Source organism: Carcharodon carcharias, chromosome 22 (genome assembly GCF_017639515.1).
Source record: "Carcharodon carcharias isolate sCarCar2 chromosome 22, sCarCar2.pri, whole genome shotgun sequence".
Lineage (NCBI taxonomy): Eukaryota > Metazoa > Chordata > Chondrichthyes > Lamniformes > Lamnidae > Carcharodon > Carcharodon carcharias.
Window position 1 is genome coordinate 31,378,744 of NC_054488.1, and position 22,141 is coordinate 31,400,884.

Sequence of the window (22,141 nt, forward strand, 5' to 3'; positions counted from 1 at the left end):
AGGAGGAGGCCACTGGGCCCGTTGCGTCTGCATCGGCTCTCCAAACGAGCATTATGACCTGGTGTCATTGCCCTGCCTTTTCCCCATAACCCTGCACATTGTTTCTGTTCAGATAATCATCTAATGCCTTCTTGAATGCCTCGATTGAACCTGCCTCCACCACACTTCCAGGCATTACAGACCCAAATCAATTGTTGTGTGAAAAGGTTTTTCTCACGTCACATTTGCTTCTTTTGCAAATAACTTTCTTAATCCTTTTACCAGCAGGAACAGCTTCTCCCTATTTATTCAGTCCAGCCCCCTCATGATTTGAACAACTCCATCAAATCTCCTCTTAGCCTTCTTCTCTCCAAACAGAACAGTCCCAACCTCTCCAATCTATTCTCATAGCTGAAGTTTCTCATCCCTGGAACCATTCTTGTAAACCTCTTCTGCACTTTCTCCAATGTGTTCACATCCTTCCTATAGTGTGGCGCCCAGAACTGTACACAATACTCCAGCTGTGGTCTAACAAGTGTCTTATACAAATTCAGCATAACCTCTTTGCTCTTGTATTCTATGCCCCTATTAATAAAGCCCAGGATACTATATGCTTACTGCTCTCTCCACCTGTCCTGCCACCTTCAATGACCTACGCATATATACACTCTTTCTGCTTCTGCACCCCCTTCAAAATTTCAACCCTTATTTTATATTGTCTGTCCATGTTCTTCCTACCAAAATGCATCACCACAAACTTCTCTGCATTGAACTAAATCTGCCACCTATCTGCCCACTCCACCAACTTGTCTATGTCCTTTTGTAGTATTGCATCTGCAAACTTTGAAATTGTCCCCTGCACACCAAGATCTAGTTCATTAATATATATCACAAAAAGCGAGGGTCCCAATACTGACTGGGGAACTCCATTGCAAACCTTCTTTCAGCTTGAAAAATGTCCAACGACCAATGCTTTCTGCTTCCTATTTTGCAGCCAATTTTGTATTCACATTGCTATTGTCCTTTTTATTCCATGAGCCAACAACTTTTCTCACAAGTCTGTTGTGTGGCACTGTATCAAATGCCTTTTGAAAGTCCATGTACCCCACATCAACAGTTTATCCTTATCGACCTTTTCTGTTACCTCTTCAAAAAACTCCAGCAAGTTAGTTAAACACCATTTCCCCTTTAGAAATCCATGCTGGCTCTTCCTTATCAACCCATATTTTTCCATGTGACTACTAATTCTATCCCGAATAATTGCTTCTAGAATCTTGCCCACCACTGAAGTTAAGCTGATTGGCCTGTAATTGCTGGGCTTATCCTTACAGCCTTTTCTGAAAAGAGCGTAATGTTTGCAATTCTCCAGTCCTCTGGCAGCTCCCTTGAGTCTAGTGAAGGCTGAAAGATTATGGCCAGTGCCCCTGCAATTTCTACTCTCATTTCCTTCAATATCCTTGGATGCATCTCATCTGGTCTCTATGCCTTGTCAACTTTAAGTACTGACAGTCTATTCAACCCTTCCTCCTTATCAATTTTGAACCCTTCTAGTGACAGAGTTTCCTCGTCTGTCACCATGTCCTGGGTAGCATCTACCTCCTTGGTAAAGACAGATACAAAGTATCCATTTAATACTTCAGCCATGCCCCTTCGTCCATGTGTAAATTTCCTTTTAGTCCCTAATTGGCCCTACTCCTCCTTTTACCACCCTTTTACTATTTATATTCCTACAGAAGACTTTGGGATTCCCCTTTATGTTGGCTGCCAGTCTTTTCTCATAATGCCTCTTCGCTTCTCAAGTATGCTTTTTCACCTCCCCTCTGGAACTTCTGCATTCCTCTTGGTTCTCAATTGTATTTTCCACCTTGACACCTGTCATAAGCACACTTTTTCTTCTTTATCTTAATTTTTATCTCCTTTTTCACCTAGGGAGCTCTGGATTTGTTTGCCCTATCTTTCCCTTTCAATGGAATATACCTTGACTGTGCCCGAACCAATTCTTTTTTTCCCATAATCATTGTTCCGCTACAGTTTTTCCCCTCCAATCTTTTGTTCCAGTCTATATGGCCCAGCCACGTTCTTGCCCCATTGAAGTCAGCTCTTGTACAGTTAATTATTCTTATTCTGGATTCATCATATTTGGAAGTTGCTGCAGCAACCAGTTTGCCAAAATTTCAAATTTCAACCCTCACTGGCAGTCATGCAGAGCTGTCCATACCTCGTGCACCTCAACTGTTTTGTGAAAACTGCCAGCTAAATGAAACTAATTTTTTCAGTTAGCATCCACTGTGTCGCTAGATACCCCAAGAAAATTTTGAAAGCAATTGGATTGCTATCCTTCCGAAGGCTGGCCTTGCTTTCACAGAGCAGTTCTAAATGCATCATTTAAAGGTGCCCAGAGAACAGGAACAGAGTTAGTAACAAACAGCAACCCATTTTTCTGGGTGACCGCTTTGCGGAACACCATTGGTCTGTCCGCAAGCATTACCCAGACCTCCCTGTCGCTTGCCATTTCAACACTCCACCCTGCTGTCATGCCCACATGTCTGTCCTTGGCCTGCTGCAATGTTCCAGTGAAGCTTAACGCAATCTGGAGGAACAGCACCTCATCTTCCGACTAAGCACTTTACAGCCTTCCGCACTGAATATTGAGTTCAACAATTTTAGATCATGAACTCTCTCCTCCATCCCCAGCCCCTTTCCAATCTCCCTTTTTTCCAATAATTTATATAGATTTTTCTTTTCCCACCTATTTCAATTATTTTTAAATGTATTTCAATCCATTGTTTTATCTCTACCTTTTAGCCTATTCAATCCCTTCCCCCCACCCCACCCCCACTAGGGCTATCTGTACCTTGCTCGTCCTGCTTTCTACCCTTAATGTCACCTATTAGCACATTCCTTAGATAATATCACCACCTTCAACACCTCCTTGTCATTTTGTCTATGACATCTTTTGGCTATCTCCACCTATCACTGGCCCTCTATCCAGCTCTACCTGTCCCACCACCCCTCCCCCCTTAAACCAGCTTATATTTCACCTCTTTTCTATTTTTCCTTAGTTCTGTTGAAGAGTCATACGGACTTGAAACATTAACTGTGCTCCTCTCCGCAGATGCTGCCAGATCTGCTGAGTTTTTCCAGGTATTTTTATTTTTATTTTGGATTTCCAGCATCCGCAGTTTTTTGCTTTTATTTTAGCCTATTTTTGTTTCACTCAGCAAGTGGACTTTCAATTTCAATGTCACTAGAGCCCGGTCAACTGATCTATATTCTGATAAACACAGTCACGGATTGACCGATATATGACTCCTGGCTAACATGGTTGATTCTTCCTTGCTTAATTAGGAACGGATGACGAACAGCGGTCTAGTGAGTAGTCACTAATTGTACCCAACGCTGAAACTTTAAACCAACTCAGTATTGCGTGGTTCTAAAAATAAACAGCATCAATTGGTCATGTTTGTGGCCAATTCGCCACATGTGGCAAGTGGTGAGTGCATTGGACAAAATCTTTGTGCGTGCGTGCGTGTGTGTGTCTGTGTGTGTGTGTGTGTGTGAGAGTGAGGAGGCTAAACCTGAGTAAAATGGAAATGGAGAAAGAAAAATAGTGGCTACATGTATTATTAATTTAAAAATGTTATTCAAATGCAAAAATGTAATATTATTGAGTCCCTTTGTCCAATCAGAACAAAAGGACAGATGACCATCATTTCAGCCAAACTGGTACAAGAATTTTTAACTGATCTAAGGACCAGCATTGCTTCAATCAATCAGATACCAAACCAACAGCCCTCCAAAGCCCACAACCCAGTAAGTAGGGACCTGACTCTTACAATTTGGGCTTTCTCCAAACTTCGAACCCTTTCTGTTAAGTGAGTGGTTAGCATGTCCCTGGAAGAACATACTGTCAGGAAGGAGTTGCCCTGGGAGTCCTCAACATTGACTCCAGGCCCCATGAAGTCTCATGGCATCAGGTCAAAAATGGGCAAGGATATCCCCTGCTGATAACTGTGTACCCTACGCACCCCCCCCCCCCACCCCATCTCAGCTGACGAGTCAGTGCTCCTCCATGTTGAACACTACTTAGCGGAAGCACTGAGGGTGGAAAGGGCACAGAATGTACTCTGGGTGGGGGACTTCAATGTCCATCACCAAGAGTGGCTCGGTAGCGCCATCACAGACCAAGCTGGCCGGGTTCTAAAGGACATAGCTGCTGGTCTGGGTTTGCAGCAGGTCGTGAGGGAACCAACAAGCAGGAAAAACCTACTTAACCACGTCCTCACCAACCTGCCTGCTGCAGATGCATCTGTCCATGACAGTAACGGTAGGAGTGATCACCACACAGTCCTCGTAGAATTGATGCCCTGTCTTCACATTGAGGATACCCTCCATCGTGTTGTGTGGCACTACCACCATGCTAAATGCAGCAGATTTGTGCTCAACCACAATCTGTAACCTCACAGCCTGACATATCCCCCACTCTCCCATTACCACCAAGCCAGGGATCAACCCTGGTTCAATGAAGAGTTCAGGAGAGCATGTCAGGAGCAGCACCAGGCATACCTAAAAATGAGGTGGCAACCTGCTGAAGCTCCAACACGGAACTGTTTGTGTGCCAAACAGTATATGCAGCAAGAGACAGAGCTAAGAAATCCCACAAACAACAGATCAGATCTAAGCTCTGCAGTCCTGCCACATCTAGTCGTGAATGGTAGTGGACAATTAAACAATTCACTGGAGGAGAAAGCTCCACAAATATCCCCATCCTCAATGGTGGGGGAGCTCAGCACATCAGTGCAAAAAATAAGGCTGAAGCATTCGTAACAATCTTCAGCCAGATGTGCCAAGTGGATGATCCATCTCAGCCTCCTCCAGGTCCCCAGCATCACAGATGCCAGTCTTCAGCCAATTCAATTCATACCACGCGATATCATGAAACGACGAAGGCGCTGGATACTGCAAAGGCTCTGGACCCTGACAATATTCCAGTAATTGTACTGAACACTTATACTCCAGAGCTTTCCGTGCCCATAGCCAAGCTGTTCCAGTATAGCTACAACACTGGCATCTACAAGGCAATTTGGAAACTTGTCCAGGTATGTCCTGTACACAGAAAGCAGGACAAATCGAAACTGGCCAATTACTATCCCATCAGTCTACTCTCGATCATCAGTAAAGTGATGTAAGGGGTGATCAACAGGGCTATCAAGTGCCACTTGCTTAGCAATAACTTGCTCACGGACGCCCAGTTTGGGTTCTGCCAGGATCACTCAGCTCTTGATCTCATTACAGCCTTGGTTCAAACATAGGCAAAAAAGCTGAACTCCAGAGGCAAGGTGAGAGTGACTGCCCTTAACATCAAGGCAGCATTTGACCAAGTGTGGCATCATGGAGCCCTAGCAAAACTGGAGTCAAAGGGAATCAGAGGGAAAACTCTCCACTGGTTGGAGTCATACTGAGCACAAAGGAAGATGGTTGTGGTTGTTGGAGCTCAATCATCTCAATTGCAGGACATCTCTGCAGGAGTTCCTCAGGGTAGTGTCCTAGGCCCAACCATCTCCAGCTGCTTCATCAATGATCTTCCTTCCATCATAAGGTCAGAAGTGGGGACGTTTGCTGGCACAATGTTCGGCACCAATAACGGCTCCTCAGATACTGAAGCAGTCCATGTCCAAATACAGCAAGACCTGGACAATATCCAGGTTTGGGCTGACAAGTGGCAAGTCACATTTGTGCTACACAAGTGCCAGGCAATGACCATCTCCAACAAGTGAGAATCTAACCATCACCCCTTGACATTCAATGGCATTACCATAACTGAATCACCCACCACCAACCTCCTGGGGTTACCATTGGCCAGAAACGGAACTGGACTAGCCATATAAATACTGTAGCCACAAGTGCAGGTCAGAGGGTAGGAATCCTGCGATGAGTAGCTCACTTCCTGACTCCCCAAAGCCTATCCACCATCTACAAGGCACAGGTCAGGAGTGTGATGGAATACTCCCCACTTGCCTGGATGAGTGCAGCTCCAACAACACTCAAGAAACCTGACTCCATCCAGGACAAAGCAGCCCGCTTGCTTGGCATCCCATCCACAAACATTCACTCCCTCCACCACCGACACACAGTGGCAGCAGTGTGTACCATCTACAAGATGCATTGCAGAAACTCACCAAGGCTCTTTCCAAACCCACGACCACTACCATCTAGAAGGACAAGGGCTGCAGATAAATGGGAACACGACCACCTGGAAATTCCCCTCCAAGTCACACACCATCCTGACTTAGAAGTATACTGTTATTCCATCACTGTCGCTGGGTCAGAATCCTGAAACTCTCTCCCTAACAGCACTGTGGGTGTACCTACACCACATGGACTGCAGCAGTTCAAGAAGGCAGCTCACCACCACCTTCTCAAGGACAATTAGGGGTGGGCAATAAATCCTGGCCGAGCCAGTTAAGCCCACATCCCATGAATGATTTTTTTTTTAAAAGTTGCTGGACAAAGAAAGTAGAAATTAAGGTTTTGTTATTTTTCCTTGCTGCAGTACTGACAAGCTTGGAAATTAAACAGTCCCAAACAGCTGTACAATGGGGAAATGCAAGGCTTTCTTTGAATGCCAGAGAATTCTGACTATTTTGAGGTGTGAGCATATTCCCTGACTATCATATTCCTGGAGTATGAAATTCCCAATGTTCTTTAACTTAATTTGCTGTTCTAACAAAAGAGATCAAACTGATGATTTACAACTCGTGTTTAGAAAATCCCTATGCAAGCTCATTGTCATTCAAGGAATCACACTGAGAGAGATCAATATAGGGGATGAAGTCAGCAGCTATTGTTCATATAAAATGGAAGCCACTGATTAATGAACTAAAAGGTGAAGAACATGTAAAGATACGAATTAGGAGCAGGAGAAGGCCATTCAGCCCCTCAAGACTGCTCCGCCATTCAATAATACCATGGCTGATCTGACTGGAGCCTCAACTCCATATTCCTGTCTACCTTTGATATCCTTTGACTCCCTTGTTAGTCGACAATCTATCTACCTCTGCCTTAAAAATATTCAATGACCATGCCTCCATTACTCTCTGGGGAAGGGAGTTCCACAGACTCACAACCATCAGGAAGAAAAAATTTCTCCTAATCTCCAATTTAAATGGGAGGGGTCTTATTTTTAAACTGTGTCCCCTAATTCTAGTCTCTCCCCCAAAGGGAAACATCCTTTCAGCATCCATCCTGTCTCGTTCCCTCGGGATCGTTATGTTTCAATAAGATCACCTCTCATTCTTCTAAACTCCAATGGATACAGGGCCAACCATGCAATCTTTCCTCATAAGAAAGTACCTCATCCCAGGGATTAGTTGAGTGAACCTTCTCTGAACTGCTTCTAACACAGTCACATCACTTCTCAAATAAGGTGACTAAAACTGTACACAGTAGTCTTGATGTGGTCTCACCACTGCCTTGTACAACTGTGGCAAAACATCCCTACTTTTATAATATGAACACAGAAATTGCTGAAAAAACTCAGCAGGTCTGGCAGTCTCTGTGGAGAGAGAAATAGAGTTAACATTTCGAGTCCTTATGATTCTGTAATAAGCGGCAACCTTCCATTTGCCTGCCTAAACACTTGTGTACTTGCATACTAACTTTTTACCAACATGAAACTTCTAACTTTCTAAGGAAGTTATGCACCGCAACTACAAGAATGATTGCAACTAATCTCTTTACAGGTTAAAATCTTCTATAACTTAATCACCCTATAATCTGAAAATGTGCAAGTGTCCAAAAGCAAGTCTTTGTTGACCAATTTCCTTCCATGATAGGGCAGTCAAAATGGAACATGAAGGATATGCTGGATTATCAATTCACAATGTTGCCAGGTGAAATGAATGCAGCAACTAACAATACATTATGAAAGTGAAGAATCTCAGAAAAGAAAACAAGCACTATCTCTATTGTTGTATATACTTTTGGATTGCTTGCCATGGCACTAAGAATGTTGACATGGAACACCTGCTCAATAATGTGAGTCAGACAAATTCAAAAAGACTGCTGCAATTGCAGAGCAATTATTTTCTTTTCACTGAATTTTACTCAGGTTTTCTTTAACATCAACAACTGATTATTATATTTAACCTTTTTCACCAACACATGGAACCTGAGACTTCATTGGCTTTGCAAACTTCTGTTTGGAAGCTGCTTTCTGAGTAGCCTGCGCTGTAGCTGCGCTGACTTTCTTTGTTGCAGCTTTGGCCTCCTTAGCAGACCTGATTGACTGTTCACAGTGAGCTTTGTGCACCTCCGGCTTCTGATTCCTCTCAGCCATAATCTCAGTAAGAGAGGTGCCAGTAATAGTCTGTTGGAACTTCACTGCGTGATGCGAGCGCTTTTTCTGAATCTCTTCAGACTGCCTTTCTTTGTGCTTGTGCCTGTACAAGATAGTCCAGCTGATCATTCAAGGGTTTCTCTTGGAGAAGGCTGACTCACATTTTGAGTTCAGAAACTGGAAAACTTTCCCATCGATTCTGGCATAGCGCTTCCTGTGACCCAGTGAATTATACCCACTGAAACTACAGAGTTCGACCTTCATATCAACTACTGCACATGGTACTGAACAAGACAGGAACTGTTACAACTTAAAAGCCTGAAAAATACAACAAGCAGCGTGAAAACTAACTTATGGAATTCATATCAGTTAAAGGTCTTATGACATGGTTTTCAGATCACAAAGCATCAGTCCAACAAGATAAAATTTATATCTGGGGCAGGGAAACGAACACAATGGAGTTAAAAATCCTTGTGTTTGCTGGTGGAAGTGGAATACAGGCTTATTAAAAAAATGGTAACTCTGGGCCAGAAATTTGCACAGTTGGGGGTTGGCTTGAATGGGGCATGGGGGCAGGGGTGGTGTGAGGGGTGAGAGCTAGAAAGCCTAATATTTAGCAAAACAACTGTGACAAAATCCCAGGGAACCTAGGCGTGCCTTTTAAACAGCCCGCTTCACCACGCGGCAACTGGTGGCTACCTTGGGTGGTAGGCCCGACTCCATCCCGCACCATCCCTCCATCAGAAGGAGCGGGATGTGGAGAGGGAATGCCTATTCCAGGTACTTCCTCACCTGTGTACAGCTCAGCAGTGAAAATTGGTGACCTTGGCTTGGATTCGCATAACACCAACTCTGAGACAGGGGAGCTGGTTGGGCAAAGACTGGAAAAATTCACTTGCTGATTGTTCAGCGAGCGGATTGCCAACGCTACTTTTCCTAACCCCAAGCTGCCTGGTTGGTGGGTAAGATGAACCCATGCTGGCATAGATATTTGCCAAGCTCATCTTCATTACTCTGCCCTCACCTGATCTGAGATGCTGCAGAACTCCGATACTCAAAAGAGAAGATCATTGGTGTGTCACTTATGATGGCAGAGCAGGCCTCAGCATTGTTGGCAGCAATGCTTGTAGGACAATAAAGTGTAAGGAAAATAGGCAAACAATAATATGCGATAAGGGTGGGGGGATGACAGTGGCATAACTGTGCTTATTGTCGATCCATTCATTTTCATACAATGAAACAGGAGGGAACTTAGAAATATAAGCCTCCAGCCCAGTGTACATCCTGCCACAAAGCAGATTCAAGGATCAACTGTCAAATCCAAAGCTGTAGGGCACCAATAATCCAAAAAGGCAAATCTTATGTCAATAAATTTAAGATGAAACAAATTAAGTGAAAACATGAATCAAGCCAGCCGCCCAAATCACACTTTACACTATGAGCAAGATGCTAACGTACAAGACAGACAGAGCACGCCAGGAACAACAGGTACCATTAAATGCTCCATTCCAGAATCAAAAGGAATGCATGAAAACACAATAGCTTGGATTTTGTGGGTGTTTGGAGGATGGGGGTAATTGACAGCGAACTGTCAGAGTTCACCATCAGTACCCCTACGAAACAGACTGACGCGTCAGGATGTCAGGATTGTGCAGATTAGCGTGGAAATCCTGACGCTGTGATCTGTCACTCAGGGCTCCGACACGGGCTATGCTGTAGACAAACCTCCCCCTCGTCCCGACATCCGCACTGCCCCCCACATCCCCCCCTCAACCGAGCCAGCTATCATTGAAATCAGTGAAACTTTCAACCTTCATACTCCCCCTTTGAAAGTTTCACCTTGTTCAACAGGTATGACTGGGTTTTTATGATGTGATTAATAGGATTTGATGAACAGAACAACCTGAAAAAGTGTTTTTATAATCATAGAGTGCTATTAACTGATTAATGGGTAGATTTTTAAAATTAAAAAAAAATTTTTTTGAAAAAATGTATCCTCAGAATTTTTAAAAATTCTACCTTCACCCCGTGTACACCAATGTTTAAGTTACCCTATGTGAACATTTTTAAAGGTGATTTTATTTTACTGCTTTATTTTTTCTGATTGAATGTCAGCAAAAATCCATTAATATGATTAGCTTCTTGGACAACTACTGACATTCACATGTGATTGCCCAACACAGAACACTGCAGTTAGTTGCAATACCATTACACAGCAGGAGAGATGAAATTCTTGCCCGAGAGACTGCTGCATCCCTCAGCCAGACTTACTTCAAGGTCAGTGATGAACATTCTTGCTTCACCCCGAACTATGGGTCATTGCATCAGGTTGTATGAGACAGATAATAAGACTCCTGCAGCTCATAGCCGAAAGCTACTGAACTAAAGGACAAATCCAGATGTTTTGGGGTTTGAAGCCTACTTTCTCTGTATCAACGGTGATCAGCAATAGGAGGCCACTAAAGATGCAACAAAAACCTGATAGAGAATTCAGTGTCTTCTCTGCAAAGCCTCAATATTGTTAACACCTTTGATGGGATGGCAGAATTTTACTCAGAAAGCTTGTTCCTTACAAATAAAGTTGAAAGTGACATTTTCAGCAGATTATTAAGGTAAGTTTCAAATTTAGTGCCAAAGGGAACGCTCTCTGGAGAACTCAACACTATACTTGTAAATGGAAGAAGATTTTGTTCTGGAGAGTTCAATTGCTCGCTCAACCTTTTCTGTGCACAGACTCAGGTAGCGTGAGGAATGCAGCCAACACTAGAAAGTTCATAGTGTACTCAATTAAAAGTTTCTCAAAGTTTTAATGATGGTGTTGGTGATGGTTAGGGGTGGAAGGGAGGCGATTTAGCAACTCAGCCAACTTGTTATTTTACCTCTCATGACTCAACGCTGTTTAATTGTTCCATTTTCAGGCCCTAGAAAATTCTAGTAAAATAGCTTACATCTGCAAGGTATGCAAAATCATTGTATACAACATGCCTTGAAAGACACTAAACCACACATCTGTTATTGCAATGTCCTTCCTTACCTCGAAGTGGGCATACTCTCATCCTGTATAGTGGATGCAAGATTTATGCTGGTAACAGTGTAATTTTGGCACCAGGTTGGTTGCACAACACTAGAAGTACCATTTTCCAGTTAGGCCTGGGAAAAGCAAACTTATATGAAGTCATTAACTGTGCTGCCTCTCATGCATATAACAGCTAGAAATGATGTCTGGTCAACCTGACTACCAGTTGCAGCCATTCTGCTCCTGATTTGTGACTTCTGATCCATTTTGCCACCAAATACTACTAAAGGCTGCTGAAATTTTCAATATAAAAGCAACAACTTAGAAATTTGAAGCATCGAGCAGCAGTTTCCATTGAGCACCAACCCCTCAGCCTACATTTAAACAGAAATGTCAAACCAATATTGCCTCTACCACGCTGAGTGGCTGATATCCTCCCATCTGCATAGGCAGTGATACAATTTTTGCAACATGGTTGCCTTAGTCATTAATATATAGGGTAATATCTTAGCTTGGATAGAAGATTGGCTAATCAACAGAAAGCAGAGTTGGGATAAATGGGTCTTTTTCTGGATGGCAAGCTATAACTAGTGGGGTGCCACAGGGTTCGGTCCTTGGGCCTCAACTACATACAATCTATAATAATGACTTGGATTCAGGGATAGACGGTACTATAGCTAAATTTGCAGATGACACCAAAATAGGTGGGAAAGAAAGTTGCAATGAAGAAAAAAGAATTTTACAAATGGATATGGACAGGTTAGGTGAATGGGCCAAAATTTAGCAGATGGAGTTTAATGTGGATAAGTGTGAGGTTATCCATTTTGGTCGGAAGAATAAGAAGGCGACTGGATGACCAACAAACCACAGGTTATAATGCAGACCATGAGGAAAGGCAATGAAAGGGGTAATTCAGAGCCTCACCTATTCTGGGAGGTGGGGATGAAAAAAAATAGATAACCAAAATGTTAAAAGTCAAGGATCCCTAGTGAGTGATGATTATCAATATAGACAGTAACTTACATAATAAATCCACAATTATTTTACAGATGCTATTTTTCTTCACATTGACTGTTCTTGGCTACACATTAGTTGTGGCTGCACAAGAATCAGAATGTGAGAGTTTAGCATCAGCGATGGCAAGAAATAAGATTTAAAAAAGAAATTCAAGGGTGGTAAAAACTTACATGGCATGGCAGCATTTCAGAATGGGTAAAATTAAACTGCAAAACACAGAGAATGAAATGCAGCAGTTTATGAAAGAATTAAAACATTAAGAAGTTACATAAAAAGATTAAACTTAGAGAGACTGATTTTCATGTACTGAAATAAAGGATGCTAATATCACCAGAACAGGAATGTTTTAATGGTGTTCAACTTCATGAATCAGCCCGTTTGCATTCTTACTGACATATCCAAATGCACATTTATGCTGGTGATTGGAGTGGAAAATTAGCTTTGACAACATCCTGGCTACAGCTCTGAAGACCCCGTGCAGCAGAATTAGCTGCCACCCTAACCAAGCTGCTTCAGTGCAGCTATGACAATGGCATCTACCCAACAATGTGGAAAATTGCCAGGTATACTCTATCATAAGGAAAAAATTTGACAAAAAGGATAATTGGGCAATTAGTGCCCTAACTGGCTCTTTCCAATTTTCAAGGTGGCAAAGGGAGTCATCAATAGAGCCACCAAGCAGTCCCTGTTCACCAATAATCTATTCACTGATGCACTGATGAACTACTTAGCACCAAATCTTATCACGGCCTTGATGCAGATAAGATACAAGAGCTGAGTGCCAGAGAAGTGACGAGAGTAGCTCGAGAAAGTATTCAAGGATAACACCAAGAAGTAAAATGGAATTCAAGGGGAAAATCTTCATTTGCTGGAATTATACATAGCACACCAAAATGCAACTGTTCAGGAGTCCCAGAATATTTCTATCGGAGTTACTCATGACAGTGCATTAGTGCATTCAATCATCCTCAGGCTGCTGCACTGTTGATCTTCCCACCAATATCAGGTTTTGCTGTTCATTGACGATTCTACAATGTTCAGCTCTAATTACAACTCTTCCAATAATGATGCACCGCATGCCAACCAACAACAGGACTTGTGTAGTGTCCACGTCTGGGCTGACAAATGGCAGGCAACATTTGTGCCACAAGGAAAAGCCCAAGCCCTGCATACATCCCACCCTTTGGTGGTGCCACTATTGCCTGCAACAATTTGAAGATTAAATAGATCAGTCATTAAAAGAGCAGGGCAGAGGATTTACACCAAATGTTGCAAAGGCAAGTGAGAATCTAAGTGCCAGCAGGAAAAGAAAATGGAGAAAAGTGGTGCAGTGTGGGCTGTAAAGCATCTTGCTTTATCCTTTGCTCAGTAATGAGCAACCTAAGGTGCCCATTATTTACGGGTGTAATCTCAAAATGGTATAAACCTAGCCATATGTATATATTGAAGTGGAAGTCATTACAATGCATCTCTTGTGCTATTTGAATGTTATAGTAAAGCCCTCACACATAACTCTCTGTCCCCTAGGAAAGCACATTCTGTGTAAAAGGGGAGGAGTCCCACCATTATAGATCACTGCCTCTTTCTTTAATCCATTATATGCTATGAATTAGCAAGCAGAGGGCATAATGGACTCAAAAAAATAGCTCATGGATAACAACAGTCTGTTCATATTCTCAATTGCTTTAGTTAAGAAATGCCCTTCAATTTTTTTTCATTGGATAATGCAGCTGGATGCAGAGTTTTCAGTTTCTAGGTTGCTTTATAAAATAGACAGTTGTGAAAATATTGATATATGTTTGTACAATTTATTCAGTGAGGATAAGGGCTAGGGAATATGGTTCTCATTCAAATACCGGACTGGGGGATTAACTCACACTGAAAAACAGAACACCTGCAAAGCAAGATAATGGAAGTGAAGAAAAGAAATGCTTGGCCTGAGATCATAACACACATTGTCATGAATAACAATGTTACTTAACCTCAATAGTTTTAGACATCATAAACCCATCATGCATTCCTCCGCTACAAACAACAACTTGCATTTATATATCATCTTTAATGGAGTAAAATGCCCCAAGGTACCAAAGGAGGAGATATTAGGCCAGGCCAGTGCAGGACATTGCAAGATTCCCTAATTAAATTTTAGATTTTATTTATTTTTAATGTTAGGAACAATGTATAGCTTTAAGTTTCATTTATATTTTGTATTTGGGCGTTAATAAAGGTGAAACCTGGTTTTAGTTTAATTTAGAAATTTTCGTGAGTTGGGTGCCAGGAAGTCTGGAGCCCTATTTGTATAGATGCATTTTTAATAAGGTTGTACAACTCTCAGGGCAGGACTTTTCCCCCGGTGGGGGCAAAGTTGAAGGGCGGGCACGCACAGGCGCGCTTCCGATCAGCATCCCCCGTCGGGGGCAAAGTTGAAGGGCGGGCACGCTTCCGATCAGCATCCCCCGTCGGGGACAAAGTTGAAGGGTGGGCACACACAGGCATGCTTCCGATCGGCATCCCCTGTTGGGGGTGCAGCACCATTTTACATGAGCGGGCCAATTAAGGCCTGCCCAACGTGACGTCCGCACAGAAGCACCATGTACTTCCTGTGCAGGCGGGGGGGGACATCTCAAAATCGAGAGTGGGCTCTTTCACGTATGCGCACGAGAGGGCGCACTCATCTCCTTGAGGCTAAATGCTGCCTCAGGGAGATTGGCTCTAAATGTAAAAAAAGCTAAAAGTAGAATAATAAAATTTCGCCAACATGTCCCCTCATGTGACATTGTTACATGAGTTGGGACATGTCCATAATTTTTACAAAAGCTTTATTAAAATTTTTCAAAACCTACATGAAACCTCATCCCGCCAGTGGATGAGGTTTCCTGCTTTTTCTAATTCCTGCCGGGGCCCCTGGCCTGCCTGCTAACCTTAAGGTTGGACGGGCAGGTCCTTTAATTACTTAATTGACTCTGTCAATGGCCTCAATTGGCCATTGACAGGTCGGCGGGCACACAGCTGATTTTGCTGCGCCCCCGCCTACCTGAAAATTGAAATGGGGCGGGATGATGTCGGGAGTTCCACCTGATGTCACCGCGCGTCATTTTACGTGTTGGCAAGCAGGCCCCCGCTTGCCGACGGTAAAATCCTGCCCTTGAAGTGAAGAGATGGGTTATGAAGGGATTCGTGGTGAAATTAAAAAGGTAGAAAAAAAACTGCGCTGTTGCCTAGCGACAAGGGTCCAGAGAGTCAGGGAAACACAAGGGCAGTCAGTTAGTGTGTGTACATCAGAGAGCGCAGGCAAAAGGTCCAATCTTTTGAATAAGAAATCTCGCAAGCCTGGTGGGGATCTGAGTTTAGGGGATTCGTGTTTTCTCTGAAATAAAAGTAATAGTGAATTTAGACTGGGTTTTTGCAGGGAGAGATAACACTGTAGAAAAGCATCTAGTGAATGCGCAGAAATCCACCGGAAGAAAACTGAGCTAACCCAAGCAAGAAGCCTCAGAGTTGAGACAGTGGTAAACCCTCAAGGATTCTCTGTATCTGTAAGGATTGCAGCGATAAAAGGAATAGTGTGGGTTTGAATCATTTTCTGGTATCTGTACTGGAATCTTTCCAACCTTTTTGTCTAGCGTAATATAGTTCATTTTTTCTTGTTTAATAAACATTTTATTCTTTGTGTTAAAAGTATAATGGCAGACACTTGTGAATGTGTTTAGTAACAATCTCTGTGGTTTCCCAAAAAGAAACAAAGTTAGGATCTACCAAGTCAGGTTTCATTCTGGGATGTGACTTGTCCAGTCACATCAACTTGGATCATAAAGTGGGGGCTCCTGCGGGATTAAAAATCCTCAAATTTCGGTGGGATCTGTGAATCCTTAAAGAAACGAGTATGTGGAGATACTGGGCATAGGAATAGAAATTGCTATGAAGTTTATTACACATGTTGGAATTCAAAAATGGCTTTGACTGTTGCTAAGACTTTACTAGGAATAGAAAATGTATCAGTAGATTATTTGAAATCCTTGACTAAGGCTAAACTGAGAGAGTTAGCAGATAAATTGAATAAGCAGGATTTTGTAAAGATGATATGCTCAAAGTAATTATGCAGTGTTTAGAATTAAAATGGGAGACACCTGAAATTGATGTGCCACGGCTAAAGTTAGCAAAAATTAAGTTGTAAATGAAGCAGCTTGAAATAGAGAAAGAGAAAGAGATGAAAAAAACTTGAATTGGAGGAAGAGAAGGAGAAATGAAAAAAAAACTTGTATTAGAAAGAAAGGAGAAAAAGAAAAAGGATGAGGAATGGAAATGAAAAAGCTTGACTTGGAGTAAGAGAAAGAAAAACAAAAAGAAAGATTAAAAGACATGGAAATGTGAAAGCTTGAGCTTGAGTTTCAAAGAGAGAACGAAATCAGACAACGTACCCTGGCTGGAGAAAAGCTTAGGATAATGGAAGAAAGATGAAATTGTAAGTCAGAGGATAATCCTGATACCATTGAGGAATTCGATTCAACCAAAAATCTTCATTTAGTGCTGAAATTTACAGAGGGTGGAGTTGAAAGATAGCTGCGAAGTTGAAGCGGCCAAAAGATGCTTGGACTTAATGTTATAAAATGTCCTGTCAAATACAGCTTTCAGTGTGTACACTAGTCTGTCAGAGGAACGGTCTGCAGACTATGAAGCAGCTAAAAGGGCAAAACTCAATGCTGATGAGCTTTGTCCCTGAAACTTATCAATTCAATTTTAGGACCGTAAGAAAGAAATCTAATCCGAAAAAAATTGTAGAAAAAATAATGTTTTTTTTAAATTATTCATTCACAGGATGTGGGCTTCGCTGGCTGGGCCAGCCTTTATTGCCCATCCCTAGTAGCCCTTGAGAAGGTGGTGGTGAGCTGCCTTCTTGAAACGCTGCAGTTCATGTGGTGCAGGTACACCCACAGTGCAACAGTGAAGGAGCAGCGATAAATGTTATGGGATCAGTGGTTTCAATCACTGAAGTTAGAGAAAACCTTTGAGAGCATGAGGGAAAACCTCTGAAATAGTATTTCAGCAACCATCAAGACTTATTTAGGTGAGTGTCAAGTATCAAAGATCCAAGAAGCGGCAGTTTTGGCTGATACCTATGATATCTCACAAAGACAGTTACATGTGGGGAAATGGTCATATGGGAATCAACAAGGAAACTAGAGGAATAGAAAATCTGGGGATGGAAAAGGTACTAGTTCTAAAAGCAAATAGAAGGACATCAAAATAATAAAGGAGACAGGCTAGAATCTAAAAGTGATGTAAAGAAGATAATATGCTTCCATTGTAATAAGACTGGACATAATAAAACTAATTGCTGCAAATTGAATGGGAGACCTATTGCACTAGTAGGGTTGTTTAAGAAATCCTCAGGAAAGGTTGTGCCAGAAAATGGGTATTAAAACCATAGAAGTGGTACAGCTGAAACGTGTTCACCCAGAACCTACTAAGAAGGACGATGTGGCTCAGGATAGTCAAGAAAATTCTTCCTGCATTATTGATAAAGAGAGTCATGCTAGTGGAGGCTCTGGGGGTTTTACCTCAAAGGGAGATGTGTTCTCTTACTCCACAAACAAAATAAGTAAACAAATTGTGGAAAGGTTTAAAAATGTTGTTTATAGAGGAGATGTATTCCCTTATTCTACCAGTCAAGGAGGTAAGCCAATAAAGATATAGAGAGACACTGGAGCAAGTTAGTCGCTGATGTTGACTGATGATAAAATTAGTCTTCCAGAGGGGCTAGTAAAGGAAAAAATATTAACTGGAAGCATACATGGAGGTTATAAACTTGTTCCATTACACAGTGTCGGATTAAAGAATGACTTAGTCAGTGGAGAATTGCTGTTGGAGTAGTGCATCAAATCCCTATAGAATTTTATTTTGGGAATGACCTGGCTGGTTCAAAAATATCAGCCTCACTGAAGGTGTTAGGACAACCAGTGGAAGTGAAAACAACCAAGATGCTACATGAGGAACATCCTGGATTGTTTCCTGTTGGGAGAGCTGTATCAAACAGCTTACTCAGCAACTGAATCAGAACCAATACCTGAGTGCTATTATTTAAAAGACAAAGTGCTAATGAGGATATGGAGACCTCAAATACCAGCCGATGAGAAATGGACAGTACTTCGTCAGGCAGTAGTTCCATCTGGAAATTTTACGAGTAGCTCACGAAATTCCAATGGCAGGTCACTTAAGCAGTGGAAAAATGCAGGCTAAAATACTGAAACATTTTTATTGGCTAGGATTGCATAAAGGCAAGGTTAAATCCAGCAGACATACCATACGTGGCACGTAGTAGGGAAACTCCAATCAACAATTTAACCAGCACCCTTAATTCCAATACTAGCTTTTGAAGAACTGATTTTCAGGGTCTTAATAGGCTGTGTGGGACCCCTACCTAAAACCAGAAGTGGGAATCAGTATCTTTTAACAATTACAGATGTTTCAACAAAATTTCCGGAGACAGCGCCTTTTGGGGAAAATTACGGCAAGATCGGTAATGAAAAAGTTAGTTCAATTCTTTACAAGGTATGGATTACCTAAGGAGATATAATCAGATCAAGGCTCAAATTTTATGTCGCACGTATTTAGAGAAATAATGAATAGTTTGGGAACAAAACAATTTAAATCTTCAGCTTATCACTCACAATCACAAGAAGCATTAGACAGGTGGTATGAAACTTTAAAGACCATGATTAAAGCCTATTGTCAGGAATGTCCTAAGGATTGGGACAAAGGAATTCCAGTTTGACTGTTTGCCATAATGGATGTCCCTAAAGAGTTCACAGGATTCAGTCCTTTTGATCTGAGATATGGGCACGAGGTGGGAGGACCCCTTAATTAATTAAAGAAAAAATTATAAACCAAAGTTCAGAGACTACACTTTGACCTATCTGCCAAATTTCCATGAAAGATGAACTAAAGTGTGTGAATTGGCCAAATTGCATTTGAAAATTGCTCCATAAACAATGAAAGCCAGAGCAGATAAAAATACCAAAGCTTGAAAGTTTGTTGCTGAAGACAATGGCCGGGATTTTCCAAGCCTGCTGGCGTCAGGGGTGTTCAGTGTTGAGCGGACAATATGGTGGGAAGGCCAAAAATCAGTTTCATGACACCATAAAAGCAGTTTGCAATCGTCCGCTCAGCCCGTCGATGGCGGGTCACATTCCCTGCCAACGGACATTGGGAGCCTCATTGTAATACAACAGTATATCATTAATAAGCCAAGCTCATCAGAATCGTGCCCCTCCCTCAACGCTGGAACATCTGCCCATGTCGGCATGCAATAACTTATAAAAGGCATGCACTCGGCAGGCGTATTGGGGGGAGGGGGGCGCAAGGGCTGCCCTGCGGTTGAAAGTAGTGCACAAGCATGTGAGGGTCGGGTGGGGGGAGGTGGGATGTGTGCAAGGGAAGCGGCCACGCATTAGGGAACCTTGTGAAAAGTGACCATTCCTCTGCAGCTGAGACATGCTTGGAGTCGGGCCTCTAGCTTATCTGCCCAGTTCAGCTATGCAGAGACATGAAATTGCCACCAAGTGCTCCAGAGTTTTTCACCCCTCAGGCACAGACTGCAAACTGATGAGTATTTTAGTGGACTGCAGAACAGTTGGACAACTGGGCACATTGTATAATCTCCTTGCTAAAGCGGCCATGGAGCAGTCACTGGTGGAGCCCCTTGCAATGTCATCATCCCAGTTTGGACCAGCCTCCCCATGGTTCAAGCTAACAGTGCAGACTTGCAGTGCAGGTTAGGAGAATGCCTGTGCCTGAGCTGAGTGCACAGCATACAGTCCAATGGGCAAGGCTGCCGCCAACCGGTCAGGTGGAGTGGGGTGGAGGTGGGTGGGGTTTCAGGCAGCCATGCAGCACACTAAACTCTGGTCATCCAAGTGATGGCCAGCACTCTCTGGGATATGTTAAGGGGCCTTCAGGCTTAACTAAGACAATTTCTTAGCACACCCATGCTAACCCGCACGTCTCTTTCATCTTGTAGGAGGTGTACATCAGGATCATGGAGCCTGGTGACCTAGTTGGATGCCTTATGGCATACAGAGAGCGAAGATGGCTGAGAAGAGAGCGACTGAGGCACCTGGCTGCGCAGAGGGAGGAGCAACACTGTTTGGAAGAAGAGGCAGTTGGGGCTCCTGCACATGCCACCGAAGTGCCACAGCGAGCCCTCACCGGTTGGTGTCTGGCTAAATCCAGGGCCTATAGATGCCGCCTTCCATTCTTGCAGAAGACCAAAAAACAGTGTTGCTGAAGACTGAGCATGGCTAGGGAACTGGTTGGTCACATCTGCAGGGTTTGGCGACATGGAGACATGGAGGGCATCCACTGCCAGTGGCTGTGAAAGTGACCACGGCACTCAATTTCGATACCAGAGGCTCTTTACAGGGCTCCACAGATGACATCTGTCGGATATCACAAGCTTCCACCAGAAATGTATCCATGAGATCATGGATGCCATCTTTGCGAGGGCACACAGCTTTATGCATTTCGCCCAGGACCAGGACAGCCAGAGCAATTGGATTTGCCCAGATTGCAGGGCGTTGCAACTATATCTTCTTAACTACTAAAATTGAAACGATACAGAGAAGATTAGCATGGCTCCTGTGCAAGGATGACACGCAAATTCGTGAAGCGTTCCATAATTAAGACTTATATCTTCTTAACTTTCCTAACCCTGCTGCTATGTCTCGGTGCTCCCTGGCCATCCACAGTGGAGGTGGAGGTAGCCTGCTGACTGTCTGTGATGATCTTGGCGGGCATCCTCTGGAGGGCCTAGACTTGGCAGGCCCGGGACTGCTTTTGGGGTCCTGCTGTGTGGCAGTGGCACCCTCCTCAGTCTGTGAATCTGGGACTGCTGAAGTCAGGGGAAGAGGGGATTTGGATGGGCTGGACACTCCCGGAGTCACCTGGGTGGATGGCCCCGGAGTGTGCACCTGCTGATCCTCCTCCCTGTGGGTGTCCAAGGGCCCCTGGCTGACTCCTTAGGAGTCAGATCGAGCTGCCTTGCACCCCTCTTGTGTACACACTGTTGGAGGCCAACTATGGCTTCAACAATGAAGTTGAGCTCACGGAGCAGTGGAGGAGCAGTGTCCTAGACCAAGGTCTCCATGGCGGCTGCCATCTAACCAATGTTGACCTCGCTGCGTTGGTACACTGGCGCTATCATCTCATCCTGAAGGCAGACCGACTCCTCCATTGAGCCTTGCAATCTGAGGAGTGCGGCGGACATCCCTTCCTGATGTCCCTGAGCTTGTCTTTGCAACTCCAGAAACGGTGACATGACCGAGTCCAGAGACTCATCATCCGACTCAGACTCAGCAATATTCTGGCCTCCAGCGGTCCTCCGAGTGCCAGAAACCTGGGAAGTCTCTGCCACCGCCTGCTGTGAATCAGACAGTGCGATGTGCACACCAGATTGTGATCCCGTGGCTATTCTAATGCTAGGTTCCACCGGGGTGTATGTCTCTGCGCTGGTGGAGGGTGTGGGTGAGCGCTGTGATGGGACTTCAAGGAGGGTGCCTTCCTCTTCAGGAGGTTTCTTCAGGGCATGTTTGGAGGCCCTGGGTCATGTTCTCCCTCGGCTGTTTCCCAGGACACATCGCTCACAGCATGGTTGTTTGATGGATGTTGCATTGCTGGGTCCTCACTTGGTAGAGCAGCGCCGACCTCACCGTCAGCACAGGACCAGTCCAGATCATCACTGACCTGCCGGATGGCTCGGTTTTCAAATTCTGTGAGGACCTTGATTTGAGGCATTC

At 43.5% G+C, this 22,141-nt stretch overlaps 1 protein-coding gene, 1 non-coding gene and 1 pseudogene across 4 annotated transcripts in view; 1 reads left to right on the forward strand and 2 right to left on the reverse strand.

Moving 5' to 3' along the window:
* Positions 1–22,141, reverse strand: part of usp43a (ubiquitin specific peptidase 43a) — a 603,671-nt gene that overhangs the window by 130,188 nt on the left and 451,342 nt on the right. The gene's annotated exons all lie outside the window — the stretch shown is intronic.
* LOC121293939 lies at positions 8,123–8,581 on the reverse strand (annotated as a pseudogene).
* LOC121293987 lies at positions 20,928–21,029 on the forward strand. The gene has a single exon (XR_005946670.1). It is a non-coding gene; the product is annotated as a U6 spliceosomal RNA (small nuclear RNA).